Genomic DNA, 13,216 nt, shown 5'->3' with positions numbered 1-13,216 from the left:
TAGTTGTGGATTTGTAGATGGAGTTGTGAAAGCTATTGTTTTACACCTGTGTTTAACATGTGTTAAGTCACATGGATGATGCTCTCATAAACACAATTGCTTTATCATCAGAAACTTGGAGTACCATTTGGTGGCTATGACGATCTCTGCAACAGTACAGCTGTACAATTAATACATTTGTGAAGCTGGCCTTTTCTTTTCAGTGATAATGTTGGAAATGTTTAACAAAAATTCTAAGTGATAAAAGAGCCAAATGTTAAGTAAAGCTGACTGCCAAATATGTTGGCCGATATATTTGTACTTTCTCCAAGATTTGGAATCACAACTGTCGCCTCACACAACTTGGGTTGCACTTGTTCTTCTGTAATATGACATAACACTGTAGGCATGCCTTCTGTCATCACACTGAATTCACGTTCCTGCTGTGTTCTGGTCAAACTTTACCAAAACTTTTAAGATTTAATCGTCTTACAGTATGTGCAGTTAATCCGTTTTCCACTGTCAATTGTAAACACAAATGAAACGTCTGATGAGCTGATCTCATTGTTTGTAGTTCATATAAAACACACATTAAGTACTCAAATTAATCATCTTATCTGCCAATTGAGGGAAAAAAACGTTCACACTGCCTATATCTACCAATGTTTTTTGCATGCAAAATACTGCCTTGTAACACCAAGTGGAGTAGCTACATTTATTCGCATATATCCTCTCAGGGAAAGTGGGGCCATATTGGCATTTTTCAGGTTGTGCAGTCTCAGTAATGTTAGTTTTGTTGATGGCATGTGGATACAAAGAGGAAAACATTGCTTTTCACTTGGACAAAAGAGAGGGCAAGGTTGTTAGACACAGTCAACACGGAAGCTTTGGTTCTCTCAGTTCTTCAAGGGTCGGCGCAGTAAAAACAATTTGCTGTTATGACACAAGTGAACATGTCAGAGTTAACCACAGTTTAATTAAAGGTGAAATCTCTATGCCAATTTACTTCCGAGATATTTTTTTTTGGAATGCAGCACATTGACTAAAATGACCAGATTTCAGCCCAAAAAACGTAGATATAAATACTGGCTCAAACATTTGTACAGCTGCTTTTTTTAAGAGAATATTTTCACTGATGAATGTAGCTTTGGAAATGCGGGGATGTGTGTTTACAGTATACAAGTTCAAGTTCAGAAAAATTTGAAAAGGAAAAAATCGGGGGGGGGGGAATTGCAACCTAAGCCTTAGATGCAGAAACTGAAGAAGCATCAAACAACCGTGCAGCATGGCAGGCGAGTAAGTGATGAAATTCATAGTGTTGTTGATTCCATCCATGCTCACCCTGCAGCTTCCTCCAGAGCTGCAGGGGAATCACTGCCTGCAGCTGCAGCTTGTCAGCAGGCTGTCATGGAGGCTTAATGTGAGTCAGTATCTTACTGTGCCCAAACTTCAAAATAACCCCTCTCCTTCACTCCATCTCTGCCTCCGCCTGTTTTAGTTCCACTCCACCGAATGGCTGGCAGTCCCCTGGTCCAATGTGCCCTCTATCATGTAGGCACTGGGCCAAGATGCAGACACGTTGAGAGACGTCTCTCAAGGTACTGATCTGAGTCGGACTGACAAGGGCGTCCAGGTTATTTACAAGAAAAGATATTGCTATTCAGTTTCCTGGTGTCAGTCTCCATGGGACATTTATAGCTTTCTATGGCTGTGTTTACTTTCTCTTCAGGAGTTGATGGCAGCCCAGAGAGAAGGTTAAAGTATGTGTTTCTGTCTGCATGTCACTCTGTCTTAAGTGGTTAACTTGTGCCCTTGCTGTCAGAAAGTTACAGATTTGTTTCTCAGACTTCGTTTACGTTTCACCTCCTCCCCACAAAGACAACCAAGTCAGTCAGACAGCAGGCACTCATGTCATAGGAAAACTGTGATCGATGCCACTGTGTACACACTAATTCACTTTTTACTACTACTCACCAATTTAATTGATGAAATCTCAGCAACATCAACGGTAGTCAGAGGACACAAGGAACCCGGGCAGTCAGACAATCACAACAAACTTCCTGGTCTGATCTGGAAGAGAAAAATAAAGGCAAATGGAAAAATTACCTCTCAGACTTTTACTGTAGCTGTAAACATCAGCCACAGTTAAGGGACCATCTTCATCTTCCTGGTTCAACTTTTACCAGACTAACCATGACTGTATACAGATTTATCTCCAAGTAACAGTTTGAAAATCTGTAAATTGTTAACAGCAGTCTGATGGATAAATGGCACTGAATTTAATTAAGTAATGGAGAAAAGTTTTGGTACAGTATTGAACAATTGATTTTTGCTGTTTTTCTTAATTTTCCTATAGGCAAGTGGTTTCTGATTTGACAATTTAGTTGGCACATGTTCCATTTCAGCTTGACTTAAACATATGATCACAGGACTATATCACAACACTGTTTGCTGCATTGTCAATTTTTCTTTGAAAGGACATTTCTCAAATCAGGCTGTAATGACAGCGTTCGCCAGGGACTATTCTGCAGTGCCCTGTGGATGGCAATGGTCAAAGTCATCATTAAAGTATTTAATGACAGTCCTCAGGAAACCATTATCATTTGGGGAGTCATTCATTAAAAATTAATCTTTTCCTTCAACCCCTTATTATCCCCACCAAGGTTCATTATGGTGTTGGGTAGCACTGGGAGCTGGCCCAAACCTCAGTGTCTGTTGGAAGGAGAGGGGCTGACCTGATGAGATATGAGATGCGCCTGTACAAACTGAAGAGAAGCTGAGGTCAGGACTTACGTCTTACCCATTTGCAACAAAGCTTTCTTCATTTTGGTGCTTAAAGAAAGGACCAAGGAGATCCAGCAATAGATCCTAACAGTAACATGGTTACACCTAGTACATGGTTCACACAAGTTTTGATCCAGGTAGTTTGAACCCTCTGTCCTATTAATTTATGTGTTTCTATGGCAGCTACAGGTTAACATGTTCATAACTCTTAACATATTTCATATTATAACTAAAATCTTTCCTGTGGTTCAAATTAAGTCATATTCATTATTTAAGAATTAATAAAAAAGAAGACATAGTACCCAGGGGGCAAAGCAAAAAAACGGACACGGAGCATTGTAAAAGGTTTGACACCAGAAATGATATCTAGGACCTTCAAGGATTAAAACCTGGGTGGACAACCCGGTCAACTAGCTGCTGGAAAGCTACAGGGGGTCAAAACCCCTTTCTTGGGTCATTTTGCTGGCGAAATGATGTAAATGCAAATATTTAGGTACTACAATGGCAGAAATAGTCATACAACTATAAAATTTGGCAGAGAGTATCTTGACACATAGGGGGAGGCATGAAAAAAAGATTCTGGGGTTTGTTGCAACTCGATTTTAAGATATCACCCTCAACATCCCAAAAAAGACCAAAAAAAGTACTGTTCGTCTGACAAATTCTCATGAAAATTATTATTTTTCAGCACTTTATGGAGAATATCTATGCCTATATAGAAAATTAATTAATTCATAAGCTTCAATTTGAGACCAAGCTAGCCTTTCTATCTCAAAAGCCCCACTTGCGGTGGCCAACGGTCTTCTCTATCTATCTGTTGACTTTGGGGAGACCAGAAATAGAATGGTTTCTGATCATGCCAGTTAACATGGAGTTTTTCACAATAGGTGTTGCATTGTTTGGAGACAGCCTGTAGCTTTCCAGTAGCTAGTAGAAAGGCTATCTTGGACTCAAATGGAAGCTTATGAATTAAGGAAATTTTCTATATATGTGTTAAGCATAGATATTCTCCATAAAGTGCTGAAAAATAATAATTTTCATGAGAATTTGTCAGGCGAACAGTACTTTTTTTGGTCTTTTTTGGGATGTTGAGGGTGATATCTTAAAATCGAGTTGCAACAAACCCCAGAATCTTTTTTTCATGCCTCCCCCTATGTGTCAAGATACTCTCTGCCAAATTTTATAGTTGTAAGACTATTTCTGCCATTGTAGTACCTAAATATTTGCATTTACATCATTTCGCCAGCCAAATGACCCAAGAAAGGGATTTTGGCCCCTGTAGCTTTCCAGCAGCTAGTTGACCGGGTTGTCCACCCAGGTTTTAATCCTTGAAGTTCCTACATACTGTATCATTTCTGGTGTCAAACCTTTTACAACGCTCCGTGTCCGTTTTTCAAAAAACTGGGATTTTGCCCCCTGGGTATAGTTTAAGACTTCTAAAAAAATAGCTTTTTAAATCTGTATATGACCAGTATTTGTTTTGCTCTACTCTGCAATAGTTTCTTGAAAAATGCTCATGTTCACCATCTCTACAGGGATGCTGGTGGAAACGGTGAGTGTTTTGATAACCAACAGGTATACTTGCCAAAACCCGAACAATGAAACCCCACTTTGAAAAAGAGGACATCTCCACTGAATCATTATTGTGATAACAGGCTTAAAGAAGAACTGTTGTCTTCAGATAATGACAGAAAAGATAATAAGGAGGAAAAAAAATCGCCATCAAGATTAAAACAATTTGCTGTCGTGGTCTAGGCAACTACAGCTTGTTTTGACAAGTAGAACTCCTTAGAAACAGACTATTTGTTCACTAATCAAATAACGTCTGAAATAGGAATGTGCTGATAGAAGCAGAGTGTGATTTCAACCTTTAAAAACTCTTGATCAGATAATGCGATTGCTGTATCACAGATTCCAAACACCTATTCTTCTGACTTATTGTAAAGAAATCCATGTGTACAAGACAGGCACAATATTATTTTCACATCTTTGGGCTGCAGTCACACAAGCATGGTTTACATTTCATTTTGCTAGACCGTTTGTTTTTCCAGGCTTATAACACCAATGGACCACATTTGCAATATCTCAGCAAGATACAGGATTGAGAGAGACAACGGGGAGTATTGAGACTGTGGGAGGAAATACTGCAACGTTGGCTTGAATGTTTAAGGCACAATTTCCTTCTCACCATAAAGCAAAACGATAAGCAATGGCATCCAGTGAAAGAATTCGTACACACAAAACTATCAACTCTCAACTGTCTTCTACTTGAATTGAATTATTGAGTTGACAGCTGTGTCAGACATAAACTAATGAATCTTTCAAGTCTCAGTGATTCAGTTTTGAAGTGATTACCACTGGATGCTCATCTCTGACTCCTCAGTGACACTGGTGACAAATACGCCATTACTACAGGAGCTTTATGAATTTCATTTAGATAAGTGAGTTGTGCTTTTGTCTCCACTTGAATATTATTTTGCCGGTTCAAAAAGGGATCATTTTGGTCCACAGATGAATATTAACATTGTGCTGTGATACACTTCACCACCAATTTTCGAAAAAAATGTTTGGTTTTAAAAAATATGAGAATTTTAACCCAGCATTTCTCAGGAAGATGGTGCCCACATTGTCATCGGTGACTTCAATGTGCTTCGGAAATTGAATAAAAAGAGCAAGGCAACAAATGCTTGGAATCTGACAGAGAACCACTGCAGAACAAAGTCATGATTGACTGCACAGGGTGCCATCTGAAATAACTGGGTAGTAGGCTTGAATTGTATTAAAGGACAATTCCAGAAAAATGTAACCTGGAGTTATAGTTTCCTAATATTTTAGGTCTAAAAGAATGACTGAGACCGAGATTTTCTTTGTAATTGCTCCTGGTATGCAGTAACTCTGTTTGTCACCGCATCGCCACAGCAGCGTATAATGGGAGCTGATGGATCTTAGGTTATCTTAGGCTATTAACATCAGATGGATAACATAGGGGTTTGTTTACTTCAAGAAAGCGGACATGTTTGTAAACGTACAACGTCTCGCGCGAGAGTCAAGTTGACACACTCAGTAAGTTTAGTCTTGTTTCCTTTATCAACAAAGGAATAATAACTTGAAGGCACATTGTTCTTGTTGACGTTGTCTGTGAAAAAAATTGCGGTTTTGTGGGATATGAATAGCCTAACCAGCCTAAGATCCGTCAGCTCCCATTATACACTGCTGTGGCGATGCAGGGACAGACACAACTACTGCATAAAAGGAGCAATTAAAAAGAAAATATTCACATTCATTCTTTTAGACCTAAAATATTAGGAAACTACAGCCCCCGGTTGAATTTGTCTAGAAATGGCCTTTAATGTACATCAATATCTTACTGTGTTTGGACAAAAACATTTGCGGTCACCATTGGCAGTTTACCCCACCGGCATTAAACTTTTCCAATCAACTCTCCTCCATAAAGTTACAGATACAGCACCAGCCTTTACCTTTGTGCACTCTGAGGCTACCATTACAGACGTTTCCTGTATAGCCAATGGGTTTTTTCTTACCTAATTACAAGAACTGATAAGTGTCAAACTGATGGTTTTCATGTAGGATTTTTTGGTTTTATTTGTTGTTTCTTAAACATATCAATACCTCAACAAGTATGAAGGGCGGAGTGTCGTGACTGACAGAAGCAGCACAGGCAGGATGGTGCAGTGAAGTAGCTTAACTACAGACAGATGGATAAACAGACATGTGAGTTGCTGAGCAGGCAGTCAAACCAGCAGGAACAGACAACAGGTAACTAAACTCTGATAGCTGGTGCAAAAAAGCACCAAAAAACAAGAAGCAGGTTTAGAAGAAGAAGAAGATTTACAGTACAGAGGAACTGATAATAAGTTGGTGGCAGTGGCAGGTATAAATAGAAGCTTGGGTGACAAGGTTGAGGCTCCAGTGGGAGTGGGTCGAGGTGCCTGAACAGAGAAAAGAGGAGCAAATGGAAACAGGGACAGAAAGTCCAGGGCCATCTGGTGGAGAGATGGAAAATATCGGGTCTGGGGAAATGATGACACAAAACATTGTCAGGGAGTTAAAGGGATAGTTCACCCAAAATTGAAATTCCACTCATTATCGACTCACCCTCATGTGGACTAAGGGCTGGGAGAAGTTTCAGAGTCCTCCGTGGCTTCTCTGAGTTACAGGGGGTCTCGGCGTAGCAGTACATGTCCATATAACGGTTGCAAATGGATACCAATTGTCTTCGTAACAAAAAGACACACCAAAAAACAGCCAAATACCTCCATGCTGCTCGTATGTAATGTCCATCTTGTATTGAAGCCCCAAAATGCGGAATTGTCCCAAAAAAAATTAAATAAGTCTATATTTCAAGCTTGTTTTGTAGCGGAAGCTCCTCCAATTTGGACGAACCAGGGTCTGTCCTCTTCCCGGTTCGTCCAAATTTGACGAACCGGGAAGAGGAGCTTCCGCTACAAAACAAGCCTGAAATATAGACCTATTTAATTATTATTATTATTATTATTATTATTATTAAATATGGACATGCACTGCTACGCCGAGACCCCCTGTAACTCAGAGAAGCCACGGAGGACTCTGAAACTTCTCCCAGCCCTTAGTCGACATGAGGGTGAGTAGATAATGAGTGAAATTTCAATTTTGGGTGAACTATCCCTTTAAAGTTAAAAGGGAACCTGAGAAACTGGTTAGTCAAAATGAGAAAGTTGTGCACCACAAAAACACATTTCCTTTTCTCAATTAATACTCCACATTGTGTAGGTAATTTCAAGCGACAATAAATGATGTCTGCATTTAACTGAAGATTTTGGTGCCTTTATTTTATCCCATTATTTACTTCTTTTTTTTTACACTGTCCTTTGTGTTACCCCTTTAGTCATTTTTTTAATCATTTCAGTCAGTACCCTGTGCCAATATTAAAATAACACAGATGCTCACTTCCAGTTACTGTGCTGGTAGTTTACCTACAGAGTCCAGTGAGACAATACTCTGAGCTGTTATTATTGAAACTGTTGATTTATCCTGCACAAATAAACACCTCCTCTATCCCTAGCCTCACACTCACAGAGCCCCTTCTCAGTCTCCTGCTGTAGCGTTTTGACTGGCACTAATGCAAATAAGAAATGACAACAGTCAAGAGAGGCAAGCCAGTCCTTCCCTTTCTCTCCCATTGTTTAGGCAGTGGAGCGTCGCTATGTTGCAGGTCAAAGTTTAATCATATGAACTTTGTGTAATACAGAGGAGATGGGAGGAATTTGTGACAGGAACTGAGTGCATCTAACCTCTTTCTAATCATATGAAATGGGGATGAATTTCACTGTGACCGTAGCCGTACAAGATTAATCTAAACAACCAGAGCCAGTATTAGGAGCTCCCTCGATAAGGTAAGAAAGGAGGAATTTTACTGCACCATGTTATTGTTCTATTAGGAAAATTATTTAACTTCCATTTCTTGAATACCCGTCACATACAAATCACATCTGTGCCACACGCTTTCAGCAATTGCAGCATCCTGTGTTGCTAGGCAGTAAACTGTGTAAAACAAATAAGAGAATAACTCAATCCCACTGATTCAATACTGTTAAATTTAGCAGATAACCAGTACTCCCCATTAGACTTAAGAGCAATTTGCAACTGAATCAATTGGACTAAATAAAATTGCCTCCAGCAGTTTGAGGGTATACTCTAGCTCATTTTCACTTTTTATAACTTTTTCCATTTCATTTTTTTTATTTAGATAACCATTAGAAATGGGGGCTGTGTGATTTAAAGGGTATTCCTCAAGATTAGCCCATATTCTCCTTAAGTGACCATGTTGGCTCAAATATAATTTAGACCACGGGAAAGATTAAACAGTAAGAACAAGGAATAATTTATTTTCTAAATCAACTACAAAATAATCAAATTTATTTTTCTGCAAATTGATACAAAGGGAAGATATGGAAATAAAACAGAGAGAAAAAAGAAAAGAATAGAGGGTTAGGGTTGAGAAGATTAAGGAGGAATAGAAACACAAAGTTATCAAATGAAATTACCACTCTAATATTTCATGAGAACATATCAGAATTTTTTATACTTTGTGTTGTCATTACCCTAGCCTACATTAATTTACAGTGCATCAGCTAAATTCTTGACTGCTATTTAGTGAAATCTCCTCTAGGTGGTGGTGTAGGATAAGGAGTGATCTGCCATTGCTCTGTATGCAATGAGAATTTAAGGTAACACTTTATTTTAAGGGGTCCTTGTTCCTGTGTATCTACCTAATTAATTACAGTGTAATTACCTATGTAACCGTATGTAATAACATGTACTTACATTGTAAATACATAGTGTATTTTGGTGTACTTACAGGTCCTTGTTACACTTGTAATAGAATGCTTGTGCAAAGAGAGAGCCCACTTTGGCATTTCTTATTACAAGTGTAACAAGGACCTGTAAGTACACCAAAATACACTATGTATTTACAATGTAAGTACATGTTATTACATACGGTTACATAGGTAATTACACTGTAATTAATTAGGTAGATACACAGGAACAAGGACCCCTTAAAATAAAGTGTTAGCGAATTTAATCATGTTGGAGAATTTTTAAACATTTCTCTCTTTATCTTCTTTCTGGGGAAACCTTTTTTTTTTTAATATGGTATTAGGCTATGCCCCACAGCTCTCTGTTACAACAGTGAGACAGTAAGTAGATAAATAATGTCCCTTTCAAAAAGGTGATAGAGCATTATTACATTTACCAAACATCCTTGCTGCCTTAGTTATCACAAAACGTTTTTCTTTTCAGAAAAGCATAATGGTCTTCTGAAAAAGAATTCGTAGCAGCAGTCTACAGCTGTAATGGCCTCCAAAGTTATGTTAACACAAGACTTTGCTACCTGGCTGCAGAGATTTTCTCCCATTCAATCTCTGGAGCATGAGAGAGGTTGCCTACTGGTGGGCTATAAAGGCTGCATTGCAGGTTGCAGGCAAATTGTGTCTCACAGTTACTGCTTGTGGTCAAGATCACAATGTTTCCACATCAAAACTGACGCAGGTGCATACAATTGCAAACATAGGCCTTCATTTTCATCATCAGAATAACTTTCACTGCCAAGTAGTCATCTCACCCACATGGAATACAACTACAATAAACACAAAATCAATAAAGAGGGATAAAAACACAAGGAGGAGGTATAAGCTGCTAAAATCACAAGGTTCATGAGATGTGAAGCATGTGACATTACAGTAGCCTAACACAAAAGTGGAGTAGAGCACGCACATCCAAACACACTACAGGTTCAGGACCAACAAACAAAGAGAAAAAGAAGACGAAGATCCGCAGGGATCGAAACGTTGATTGTTCCACAAATAAAGGAGCTTGATGCAGAGTGCGGACTTCACTTCTTTTTCTCCAACATTACAGTAGCCTACCACCAGAAGGCTGCCCTATCTCAGGGTAAAACAAACGCTGCCCTCAAACCCTCAGCTCCTCTACAACCATAGAGTTAGCCTACCGGTACTTACTCTTTCTCTTGGAGAAGAAAAGTCCAGCCTGGAACCTCTGGCAGCTAGCAGGGTGCTCCATCCATCCCTCCATCATCCATAGGTTACTGCCGAGCTGTTGTGGTTCAATGGTCGCTGGGAACGGTGCCTGGGACTTGTACCAGAGTAATAAATGACGCCGAAGGAGCAGGTGAAAACTTTTTTTTTCTGGTGGAACGTTTGAAGTAGTACTAGACATTAACAATCTTAACTCTGTCTTTGTTTTTGAGCCTATTTTGGAATTTGGAGCAAGAACATGTTTCTTCAGTTAGCCTAATTAATCCAAAGTCCTTCTCTGATTAATCTCACCTGACCTGTGTCTGTTTCGCCGTTGACTTCACCGCGCGCGGCCGGTGTCATGCCAGAATTTGATTGCTGCCAGAAACTGATTTCCGGTCCGCGGTAGCGCGAACGGTCAGGTTTCAAATACCGGCCAGCTACGCTAACTGTCACATCTAAGTACCCGAGCAGCTATGGGTTTGAGCATCACGCTTGAGCCTGAGTCTTTTTACAGTCTATGAGTCCAGCTCTTATCTGAATGTTTTGGATACACAGGGAAAGTAAATATGCTGGGGCCGCTGCCGTCAGCGTACGGATCTCCGCTTGCCCTGATAGCCCGGCTCGGCGGCTAACGCTAGGCCCGTTCGTCCTGTGCTGACAGCGGCGGCCCTCATCGTTGTCGCAGTGCAGCCTTCAAGGCTCCCGTTGCTGTGAGAGGGGTCTGGCTGCAGACCTGCACTGTCAGGGCCCTTCTTTGCAGACCTGCACTGTGGGGACGGAAGTTGATTCAAAGCTCGGATCTTTATACTTTATTTCTTGGGGCTTTATATATAATGTAGGTAAATGTAATTTACAAGCGAGTATACCTATATTTTCTAGTTTCCCACATTTAGCTTCATTCTTGTAATATTTGGCGATAGGTTCATTTAATTGCTGAATAGTTGCTATGGACACCGAGGGGCCGACAGAGGTTTACTGTATCTTCAACAATTTCTACTCGCACTGTCCCACATGAAAACCTGCACGGTCTTGTCTAACAGAGCTCTGTACGGCCCGAGTCCGACGAGCCCTTGTCTTGCTGCTGCTGCGTTCACTGCTTCTATGGTTCACTACTCCATGTAAAAAAAAAAAAAAAAAACCTTTAAAAAGCTGCCGTCGGTGAAAAATCTATGACAAAAAATCTGCTCTGGTGATAATGAATTACAGCCTATCCAGTGGTGAAACAGCTATATCTTTCATAAAGGTAGCCTAACCTCCAATGATCATCCCATAGACATGATCTAAATACGGTAATAACGTATATCCCTGGAGTGCCATAATGCCCTCTATTGAGAGTGAGGAGTTGTCGTCACAGCTCAGAGCCCCAATACATCCATGTCAGAGCCCCGCCCCCCTTCTCCGCCATGATGGAAGGATTCCGGTGGCAACAGCCTTACTAGTCTATGGGCAAAACAAAATCGTCTACTCCGTAATTTACTGTTTTACAATGCCGGAAATCACTGCTGTGTTAAAAACTGCTTCAGTGATTTACTTTCTCCTTATTCTTTCTAGTAATTTGTTGATCTGTTGGCGCAAAAAAGAGCTAGAATTTAGTCCGTCTCTGTGCTGTTCTGATGACGTTGCCCCTGGCAACCGATAGCGTCTCCTTCCATCATGGCCGACCATCGTCACGTGACTCCTCACTCTCAATACACTGTGCGATTTTAGCAGTCTTATAAGACTATTGCATGACACACTGTGCGACATGCATTTAATAATCTTTGGTAGGCTACGACGTCAAGTTTGACGTGTGCAGACTGTACGATGATCGTTCTACTGAATCGCAGGTCGCCCGCTCCCCCTCCTCCCCCCCTCCCTCTCTCCCTCTTCACACACAGACACAAGTCACCGCGGCACCAGTGGAGCAGTACCGCCAGTTGTCCGTTATTTAAAAATGAAATCACGGCCTGTATTGGTACCAGAGAACATCACAGCAGTACCGTCACGTAATGAGAGCACATCTAAACGAGGACGAAGTCACCTCTCCCGGCGTAAACACGTCAGTATTCTCCGGTAGGCGACCGCTTCTCATCATAGTCCGCACATGGGTTTTTTGTTTTTTTTGGACAGAGTTTCACACACAACTTTTCGGCTGTATGAGTCTGTCCATGTTCCTCCTATTTCTGCGACAGTAAAAAGGAATATACACCTCTCCAGACATGACAAGATAAACTATATTCGTTTTTTAATTTAATGACTATTTAGGCTACTCGAAAATCAGTGCTCGTCCCTGTCACCTGCGCCACTGATAGACGTCCATCAGCTGATTAGTAGACGTAGGTCGTAGCAGTTTTCTGACACTGTCAGAATTTAATCGCAGGTCGTCTTTGGTCGCAAGACGCTGACAACGGCCGTCGTAGAACCTGTCTCACAGAGCGACGTAAGACGGCCGATTTAGAGCCACGACCAAAGATTTCGCCACGATTCTCCTACGATCGGCCGTCTTTCGACTGCGACGGCCAAAATCGCACAGTGTGGCTTTAGCGCTAGCCACCGTTAGCCTAACTACAAACAACGCTAAAATACCCACAAGTCCAAAACTTGATTCTTTCAAATTAATATGGGCTATATTGTAGGATGTAACGTTCTAATGAATAAAGACTGTTTCTGTTTCTTCGTATGACGAAAATTAATAGTCTCCACACTTCACTGTGCTTCCGGTTTATTTGCTTTTATTTTGAAAACCTAAGAATCAACTTCTGTCCCCACAGTGCAGGGGGGAAGTAGAGAGTGGTTTCTGGCGCAACTTCACCAATCCACAAGGTGCATGGAGAGTGAAAACAAAGTGGAGAGCATTCAAAGGGGCTCCAGCAACTTTATTAGACCGACGCGTTTCACTCTCCCACAGTGCAGGTGGCCTCACAGTGCAAGTCTGC

This window comes from Trachurus japonicus, chromosome 14 (genome assembly GCF_045865225.1).
Source record: "Trachurus japonicus isolate A0001 chromosome 14, Traja_1.0".
NCBI classification, from domain to species: domain Eukaryota; kingdom Metazoa; phylum Chordata; class Actinopteri; order Carangiformes; family Carangidae; genus Trachurus; species Trachurus japonicus.
The sequence above is the reverse complement of the archived record's forward strand: the minus strand, read 5'-3'. Positions refer to the sequence as shown.